At 31.1% G+C, this 11,280-nt stretch overlaps 1 pseudogene; it reads right to left on the minus strand.

Moving 5' to 3' along the window:
* The window catches only part of LOC106466965, a 79,191-nt pseudogene that overhangs the window by 38,970 nt on the left and 28,941 nt on the right, over positions 1-11,280 (minus strand).

Raw genomic sequence — 11,280 nt, forward strand, 5'->3', positions numbered from 1 at the left:
TTTTTTTATTTAATTAAATAATACACCAAAGAACACAGAATAATAACACGAAAAAAACAGACAATGACCCACGACTATCACAATTTTTCTAGCTCTCTAATTATGTGACAAGAGCTGTTAAAAATTCATCTAAGTTCGTCAATGTGTTTCTTGTGGGAATAAAGCTTGAACTGAAAGGAAAATTGACAATTCTCTCTACAGAAAACAACATAATACATCATTTAACAGAGTAAAGCCTTGATTTCTACTGGTTATAAGTAATATAATACTGAAAGTCAGAGAGAACTATTGGCAATTTCTGAAAGATAGGATGGGCATGGTAAGAGGGGTCTGATTTGATGGATCTGTAACCAAATAATATTGAAGGCTATAAAGATTATGCTTTGCCTGGGTAATGACAATATTATAATGTGTTTATTTTATATTAAACTTCATACTTCTTGGAGAGGTGGTAAATAAATTAGAGAAGAGGGGATTCCCAGAGGGAAAATGTCATAATTCTCATACTAAGGGAAAATCAGTTTTTTTTAATGCCTTATAAAGTAAAGAACTTAAAACTTACATACTAATAAGATATAGATTATCAACTACATTTTTTATGCTATATTTATTGATATATCATGAAAAGAAAGTATTTTAACTAAATTTTGAATGTAACTCACTAAAATATCGTGATGTGCAGAAAAAGATGACTGCAGAAAGAGGGTTAACGAGTAATAGAACAATAAAATTAAATAAAAACTGTTATAAGCCTGAGGCTACTTAAGATAAATTATTGTAATTTTGCATAAAGACCTGCAGTCATTTTAGAAAGAAAAAGGGGTAACGTAGATTTATTTCATATTTGTTTTGTGGTGTTTGCAAGGTCTGTTAAACAGGTTAAGCCCATAGTGTTATAGTTGTGAAAATAAGAAATAAAATACTAAGTTTTAATTTAAATTTTTTTTATATTCATTTAGGAGGTTCTAGATGTGATGCAATTGGAATCTGAAAACTGTGAGATTGAAAAAAAAAAAGTATTTTTATGCTAACATGAAATCACTTTGCACTCACACTAGTCAGAGTCTGACTGACTAAAGTAACTTCAAAAACAAATCTTCAGTATAAATACTTCATTAAAAACTAGCTGGAGTACCCATCCCCTGGATGGAAGTTATGTAATTTCATGATTAATGAAAGGTTATCTTAGGACATGAACTATTGCTTTTCTTATATTTAATTGCAAAAAAATGCAAAATGCCCATAAAAACTGCAAAAAACAAATGTGAAACCACAAGTTTACAAGTATCTCCCCTTGGACCCAACAAACCTTCATGCCAAATTTGGTGAAGATCCACCAACTGGAGGTGAGGTAGTGGTAAAAAATGCAAAATAGAAAACTGAAAATTTGTTTTTACTTCACCTTGGACCCAATGAACCTTCATACCAATTTTGGTGAAGATCCATCCACACCCTGAATAGTAGTTACATGGACATACAACAGACAGTACTATTATATTAATATATATATATTCTGATTTTTTGTGTACAACATACTTGCAATGTTTATACTAAAAGCTTACTTAAATTTTGTGACAATACATCAAGTAAATTTCTCAAATATGGACTCGGCCCAATGGACTGACTCTAGAAAACAGTTTAAATTACATCCCTACTGCAGTTACAAGGTTTATCATGATACTTACCTAGCCATCCAGATATCATACTTGTGGTCTGAGAAGCAATTCCATTCAATTCATTACTGACTGTGGATATCAAAGATCCTGATGTTGAAACAGTTCCTGCATCTTTTAAATCATGAGATTCTATATTTCTTTGTTGTCTTATTGGCTCTCCTAATGCCTGCAAGTTCTAGTAGCACACAAGGGAAAACCAATGAAACACCTTAAATATCCATCTGATTTTATAAAACAAAAACAAAAAAAAACTTGATTACATTAGCACGCTTTATAAATAATAAAGGCCAAAAAATGAAAAGTGAAGTCTTTTTGACACATTAGTTATCTATATAAAACACAGATGTGAATATAAAGTTCTAATATTCTTTTAAAGTTTGATTAAATATTTTTGAACATAGCAAAAAACAAACATTTTTTTTTCAATTTTGACACATTGTAATATATACCCAAAGAATACACATGTATCTAGAACACTGAACACAAGTAAAGTTTTCGCCACAGTCAGAACAGATTTACTAGTGATCAAAGATGAAAAAGTACGTTTATAAAACTAAAAAGGTAACTTTTTATTAAATCTTTGAAGTATTTTTTATAATGATCCATATAACTAACCTGTATTAAGTTTAAGCTTTAAATAGACATAGATAATTGGTAATTAAATAAAATATTACTTAGGAGTTCTCCCCACAGACTACTTTTATTATAAGTTAAATATATAATGAAATGTAATATTCACACAATATTTGTTTATGGCAAAGATAATAAGGTTATTTGCCACCATTTTGAGCTACCGAGCATCACACAATATTTGTTTATGGCAAAGATAATAAGGTTATTTGCCACCATTTTGAGCTACCGAGCATCACACAATATTTGTTTATGGCAAAGATAGTAAGGTTATTTGCCACCATTTTGAGCTACCGAATACAGGAAACATAAGCAGAAGTCAGCACCCACCACCAACTCTTTGGCTACTCCTTACCAATGAACAGTGGGATTGACAATAACATGATGATGACCTCATGGTTGAAACAGTGAGCATGTTTTGTGCTAGGTTATGATATAGCCACCCACGGATTATGAGTCAAGTACCTCAACCACTAGACCAACAATATATGAAACATTAAAATCGATCACTTGTCATTAATTATAACAATTACTTTTACATTTGTATGTTGACCAAAAATACAAGTAGAGCATAGTTTACCTTTAATAACTTCTTTTTGCTTGCTTCTCTGGCTGGTTTTGTTGCCTCTAAAGCTGTTTTACTCGCTTCCATTGCTGCTTTTCGTGCTTCTTTGGCAACATCTTTTACATCTTTAGCCATCGCTTCAAGAAAGGAAGCTTGGCTACTTTGGGAAGTAATTAACGTTGAACCACCAATGCTACCAGCTCGACTAAGCACGCTGCTAATACTCATGGTTCGACCAGGAGTCATTGCAGGAATTCCACTTGAACTCTTATCATGTGATATTTCTGTAGTAAGTGGTGAACCACCAGAATGTACTCTGTTTAAAGGAATACCTCCCACATCACGGTCTGGTGTAGTGACGACGTCACTACTGGTGCTGTCTGCAGGACTTCGGCCTGGAAGCAACGGTTGGGGAGAGAGACCTGATCTAACCGTAGAAGGTGTTAGAGTAGAAATACTAGTATCTTGACTGCTAAATACATCTGCTTCAATCTGTGAATGTTCATAAAACAATAAAATTTACTTTTTGTGAGATCTGTAATAAGGAAAAATTTTTGATTGACATACACATGTACAAACACACACACATACATATAAATATATCCAAAATGTTTAAGTACGTTAGCTTATTTGTCATAATAAGGTTGTAAAACATTTGAATCAATTAATAACAAATTATAATACTAGATATTGGAAAACATATTTAAATGTTATTTTACAAAAAATACAAAATAACATTTTCTGATCATATATGCATAGGTGAGGTCAAAGTGTGCAAGCCACAACCTTTTATAGAGTGACATCCAATACAGTATTATGTAGTTTATGTCAGAATTAGTAATTAATCATTTAACCCTACATTGTTTATTTAATGACAGTTTATGGTAAAGTGATCACCAGTTACAACGTACAGAAAAAAACTGTAGATATGCATTTCGGACGCTCTAGAGGTTATAGAAACGCAGTAAACTGTATGATTGACAAAAATATTTTTATTCTTCACCTTCAACATCACCTGGCACTCTGACTCGTCAGAGTCTGCAGACTGACATCATAAATTCAGAGAAATATCTTGAGTTCAAATACTTTTGTAACACAATTTTTTTTTTGTACAACAGACTTGAAAATTTCATTATACACCTGCCAGATTTCATGTAGATACACGATGTACATTCAATATTACTTCTCCAATACGGGGTTTGTCCAGTGGACCAACCCCATTCGGTTAAACTACGTTTGTATACTGTATAATTATATAATTTTACTTACCGAAAACTTCAAGGAAAACAAGCAATCTTTCATTTTTACACAAACATCTGAAATTATTATAAGACTGTCCATTTTTACACAAACATCTGAAATCATTATAAGACTGTCCATTTTTACACAAAAATCTGAAATCATTATAAGACTGTCCATTTTTACACAAAAATCTGAAATTATTATAAGACTGTCCATTTTTACACAAAAATCTGAAATTAATATAAGACTGTCCATTTTTACACAAAAATCTGAAATTATTATAAGACTGTCCATTTTTTAAATTAAGTTTATACTTTTATTTAGTTCATTTCTGTAAATTTACATACTTAAAATTGTATAGCATGGGGTCAGCTTATTCTCGAGACATGATCACATTTAAGTTATTTAATTATTTAAGTTAATGCTCTTACCTGTGATTCTGACCTGTAAGGTATAGGCTGGAAGCCTGCCGTTTCAGCCGATCCAGCAACTTTAGCCAAATCACCTTCAGGATCACAGTTAAACGACGGGCTGCTGCTATAAAACATTTACTCTTTAAAACAAAAGTTTGAACCAAGTGAAACAACTTATACACAAATTAAAGATAGCATTTACAATTTTGTTTACCATATACAAAATATAACAAAAATATGTAAACAATTCCACGTTCCGTGTCTGAAAGTCTTCAGTTACAGTAACTCTTATAAAGACCACAAATAATAGATTTAGACAGATACAACAGGAAATTTTAAGGAGTTTTTTTTTCTCACAAAACATTCTTCTTTCTTTAATAATAATAATTAAAAAACTCTTACAAATGTATTCAGAGGTATAATTTCTCAGTCAATCCAAAATAATACCTAGACATTGAGGACTGGGACGATGAAGTTGACGGAGATCCAGGAAGAGAGAATGCTGAGATACTACCAGTTAGTCCTCCAACACCAGGCACCTGTAAAGTACTGGGAGGATGAAAAACTGAACGATGATCAAAAAGAACTTGTGTAAAACCAGCATCATCAGAGCTGTGACCTGAAAATTAAAAATATATATAAATCATTTTTATTTTAATTAATAATCTATTCACAAATAGGTTCTTGAAATATTTGACTAATCTATGATTTCAACAGCAAAACATAAAAAATTACTGTCTTTATGAATGATTAATAAATTTAATTTAATTAAAAAGTAAGTATCCAAACTTCTATACCCTGACGAAACTCTTTTTTCTCATTACCCCTAGATATTGAGGACTCTTGGCAACAAAAAATTATTTTCGTATTATAAAATAAGAAAAAAAAGGGAGGAATTAAAGAAGTCAAAGCCTTTAAGGACTAACCTATCACCTCTCCTGCTATGTCACTGTTCACCATATCACACACAAAGTCACTGAGCGAAGAATACGAAGAACTTGTACTACCTGCTCCCTCGCTGTCACTTCCACTTTCATCTAGAATAGACAAAGAGTTAAGTATTTGGAGGTTTAATGAGATTATAACATTTAACACAAGAGCTAAACATTTATATAATACAGTAACTACCTGTATTCCAAAGTGAGTCTGATAAGTATTCCAAAGTGAGTCTGATAACTGTTCCAAAGTGAATCCGATAACTGTTCCAAAGTGAGTCTGATAACTGTTCCAAACTAAGTTTGATAACTATTGCAAATTACATCTGATAGCTATTGTAAAGTAAGTCTGATAACTGTTTCATTCAGTTCAACAAATAACATTCAATGCTAACTTTCATGGACATCAGATGACACCAAAACAATTGGCAACTACCTTGCTTTACATGACTGAACAAAACTAACAACACAGCTCTAAACAAGAAAAGAGATTCAGTTTACTTCTCACCCGAGCTTATTTCTTCACCATACATTCCTGCTGTTAAAGCATTGCCCAAAGAGCTCCCATCTTTCCAAATTTTGAAATGTAGCGGTTCCAAATTATTGCTGTACCACTTAGGTTTATCCCCAACTATGGTTGGATCAAATACACCTGAAATAAAACGTAACAAAATATGTAGATTAACAACTTACAAAACTTCCATATTTATGTAAATACAGTAAATTAAACTAATGGGCCAAGTTATAAACTACTTGGAGGACTTGAGCTTTAACCATACAAATTTTCTGAGTAGTACACCATCCTATACAATTACGCGTATTTCAGACTAGGTAAAAACTAAGACTAACTAAGTTACTGGTCAGTTAATAGTGAAAGGTTTAACTACCTCTGAATTCACAGACTCGGGAGCTTAGATGATTAAAACAGTCACTTATAAGTAGAATCTTCAGTTGGAAACTACCAAGACTATTTTCACACCTTCAGAATATTCTCTGACTAAAAGGTGCTTTAATGAAGTATACTGTTTAAACTGTTAATTTCACAGATTTCAATGGTTTTCACTGATTTCTTTGTACAGGGAGAATGAGCAACATTAAGTAATTTTTAAATTACGCCAAGAATCCATTTATTGCAAGTTAATGGGACATGCTTTTGGTATCGATTTTTAAACTGAATAAGAAACACCAAGGGATATGTAGTCCTGTGTGATTTTGAATTTTTTAGAAGGCTTGTTAACCACTTGAGCTATAAGATCTCAAATGTCATAAGCTTTTTTTTTTGGACTTATTGCTATTTCGTGGGATGTGCAAAGATTATGTAATTAACTGATTCTGAACATTCAGTGTGTTGTTTATGGCTTAAGTATTAAATAACACATTCTACCAGTGTTTGACTAACTTTTTTCTGAAGAAAGTTAAAGCCGAGACTTGATATTAAGTTCTGCTTTTTCATTCTGCGTTTGTTCATTTTCATGGTATTGTTTAATCGACATATCAATCTTGTTCTGAATCTGCTCTATTTTATGTATATATTTTACAGACAGTCCTCTTCAGGTTACTATATACAAACTTCACTTGATTTAAAAGTATTTTCTGGTTATTCCTGTTTAGTATTCCACTCTTTTGTGAGAACAATTACTTCTTATGTTAAATAAACCTTTCTTATCTTTTAAAACAATGAGCAAATACTACTGTGTACATATTAAAGATCATTCTTATTAAGTAGTGAAGGTCAAATGATAACTTTCTACACTAAAACCTTACCAGTGAACCTCACCTATGTGAATTGTACCTGTATGAACATTACCTATGACCCTCACCTGTACAAATCTTACCTGTGTGAACTCTAAGGAAGGCCACATTGGTAGGACATAAGGACCACTCCGCTAGAAACTCAACAGCCTATTAAAACAAAAATAAACATTACTAGCAGAAATATGCATACCTGACACGAATAACAATAAACTATTTTGACATTACAATAACACACTGTGGTAGAACTTTTGAAGATATTAAAAACATTGTATAACGTTATGACAAAATATCAGTCACAAAATTTAGTCTAAAACAGAATTTTCTTCTATTAAATATAAAATTGTGTCGATTAATTTGAAAATGAAAATTTGAACTTTAATGTAAGTAAATAATCAAAATCACCTTCAAACAGCCTTGAATTATAAATCAGGGTACTGTCTTTCTTATTACAAGACAGAAATCCCGAAGACACTTTGATTATTTGATTTTATGGCTTACATATTTTTTTATCCTACAAGACTTCGTAGTATTGTGACTGTTTTTATATTGTATTCTTGGGTTAAGCTATTACAGATATTTGCATCAGATGCTAACCAGTAGGAAGCAACATTAACCAGTTTAAAGTTGCTGAGAATGCTAATATTATCTCCAATGAATAACGAATATATGGTCACAAAATTCATCTGTGGTTGATCTCCGTTGAACCAAAAATGTCCTTTTTTGGCATAATGCTATACATCACCTGATACTAACAGAGAATTACAATGTAATATTTGAAATCAATGTAGTTGTAAAAGTTTCGCTGACAAACATTGTGAAACATAACGTTTTAAGATCAGAATATCAAAAAATTTAAAACAAGAATAAGATCAACATATTTCTTTCAAAACTAAAACCATAAAAGCTATGACTCATTTGTCATGAAAGTTGGACTCTTCTCCAACTTCTTCACACTGTAGTGTTTAAGAACACACCATATCAACTGATTCATGTTAAATACATTAGTTGAAAAAGTTAATTTAAGAAACGTTGTAAGGTTTTGTATTCTTATCCTAAATAAACTGATAAAATTTACCTAGATTTTATACCTTTGTTTTATATGTGGACTTAGAGTGTATGGATATACAAAACTTTACATAAAAGTACTGAATAAAAAAATATTAATACACAAAACTTGTTTATCCTGTTTCCACTTTTTCTTTGGTAGAGCCTAGAGAAAGCCATAATATTGACACATCGACAACTGAAGGAATTTTGTCAGCAAATAGAACAATTTCTATTTTAAACCAAAAGAAGTGTCGTAATATCTTACAAAACTCTTATCTCTTAACTAAGCAACACTTTGAAACCACTGAAATAAAACAATTCAAAAACAGATTGAAGTTTTATCTTTTTAAAATAAAGAATTTAAATAGCCTAGTACTTTATAGGAAACAGAATTTTAATAAATGATGTTGATAATTTTATATTTGTGCTTAATCTGTTTTTCCGACATTTCTTCTAATATTTAGTAATCTAAAGTTACCCTGTATTTAGTAATTAAAAACATTTCGTTCCTACAAAGTACATATTATAGAGAAGAATTACCTGATAAAGATCTTGTGTTACCAGGAAATTACTTCAAAAGGTTTGAAGGTTTTTTTTACTATAATGATGGTTAGCAAACAATGATAATTTTACCTTATACTGGTTTTCTACTATCAACTTTTCTCAAATATTAATCTTCTAACTAGAGCCTTTAATAGTGATATCTAAAACAAAATAAACAGATTAGCTGTTTTACAGTAAAAATTTCATTCAAGGGGTCCTATATCCTTTAAGCATAATAATATAACACTCATGAAAATACATAATGTTAAACTCTACAACAAAAAAGAAAGGGTATTATGCATTATTATGTTTAGACAGGTTATCTTACTCTACCGTTAAAATACATTGTACATTTTAACAACATATTTTATAAAACAAATGTCACACACCTGGGTGCGTACAAAACGCTTTAGAAAAGGGGTTACTTTGGGCCGAGACTGCAGGAAACTCTTGACCTGAAAGGCTACAACAGGTCGTGGATAGAGACGTAATGTGCGTGTATGTTCCATGAAATTAGCAAGCAGGTTAGGCGAGTTGAAAAAACGTACCATGGCCACACGAGTAGCCACATCTACTGAATCAACATCATTTCCATATATTAAGGGATTGAAACCTGTAGAAGAAACAGGTGCTGGTGGCTCTGGTGAACTTATACGGTTTACCATACATGACTGGATCTTGTCCAAGTTTTTAATTGGCTGTGGGCTCATACTCATGGAGGCTAAAGCCTAAACAAAAACAAAACAAAAAACAGTTGTTTAAGAGAACGTTTAAACAGAGAAAAATGTACTTGATTTAAAACTAATTTAATTTTAGAACTTTTTTAGTTTCAGTGTGGCTGGAAGTTGTTTGAAAATACAGGTAAAGATATAACCGTAATATTTGATATATAAAATAATATTTTCCTTTAACCTACAATTTAAAAACAGAAATGTACATGTCAAATATATCCTACAGGAACTCTTAATCACATTAAAAGGTCACACAGATGTGACATGTTTTAACAGCTCACAGAGAACTGTGAAGTATGATAACTTAAAACAATGTCAAGATACAAAGTTGTTTGGTTGAAGCAAGTACCAGCAAGTGCTCGAATGACCTAGGTGAGCATTTTTCATCAGCTTTTCAATACCAGGGACCAGCTTGCTGCCCCCTTAAATTGTCACCACCAAAATGCGAGTTCAATGAAAAACCATTAAAACTTACATTTGAATATTCTATCAGTTTTCAATTGTTTGTTTTTGTGAAATCCCACAGACCAGCATGGTGGATACAACAGACCAATGGTTGAAAAACAATGGTTTAGGTCACTAACTTTGAGATCAGCAACACTAAGTCTCAAAATACAACTCTTGCTGGTTTCCAAGACTTTGGTGGATTTTCTACAAGGGCAAACATTCACTCAACATACTACCATTTCTTGAAAAAGTGACAGAAAAACTGTAAAGTGGTCACATAGCATCAAATGGGAAAGGAATAGCATCGAATGATTTTGATTACGCTCAAAAACGTCGAATAATTATAATCACTCTCAAAACGTCAAATGATTTTAATCAAACTCAAAGAACGGTTATTCTTATATAAATCAATTAAGAAGAAATTTTAAATTAATTTACACTTTTACATAATCTTTATACTAAAAATAAGTATTTTTTAGAGATATAAGAATTCTTTAACCCTCTCACTAAACATTAGTAGTACTGTTATGCAGAAATTTCACACCATTACGATCACTTAAAGTGAGCTCTATGGTTCCACAGTAAAAAAAAAATTGTTTTCATAAAAAAAATATTTTTTCTTGTTTTTATGTAAAATGTTCATACATAGAGGTTTCTAGATTACCTGTTTTAAATGGTTTTGCAATATTGTTGTTTCTGGTTCGGGCAATGGAGGAAGATCTTCAACACCAGGTGGCTTTATCACCTTAAAAAATACATTTAGTATATATATCTACATATCTTTTGTGAAGCATTGCAAACTAAAAGTATGATAAATTGTAGCTTTAAAAAGTAACTAATAAATACTGATACTATGTAAGTTAATACAGCTTCTCTATACAAATGTGAATTAATAATACATATACATACATGCTACAATATAAAATGTCATGGTCATTTTAAACACTAACTAGAAATTTATAATCCAATTATCCTAAATATTAATACTTCACACAAGACAATATTAATTCTGTCCATTCACTGACTGGTAATTCATGATTCATAAAGTCAAAGGTATCATTATTATAACGTCAAAGGTATCATTATTATAAACGTCAAAGGTATCATTATTATAATGTCAAGGTATCATTATTATAATGTCAAGGTATCTTTATTATAATGTCAAGGTATCATTATTATAATGTCAAAGGTATCATTATTATAACGTCAAGGTATCATTATTATAACGTCAAGGTATCATTATTATAACGTCAAGGTATCATTATTATAACGTCAAGGTATCATTATTATAACGTC

This window comes from Limulus polyphemus, unplaced genomic scaffold, assembly GCF_000517525.1.
Source record: "Limulus polyphemus unplaced genomic scaffold, Limulus_polyphemus-2.1.2 Scaffold2441, whole genome shotgun sequence".
Lineage (NCBI taxonomy): Eukaryota > Metazoa > Arthropoda > Merostomata > Xiphosura > Limulidae > Limulus > Limulus polyphemus.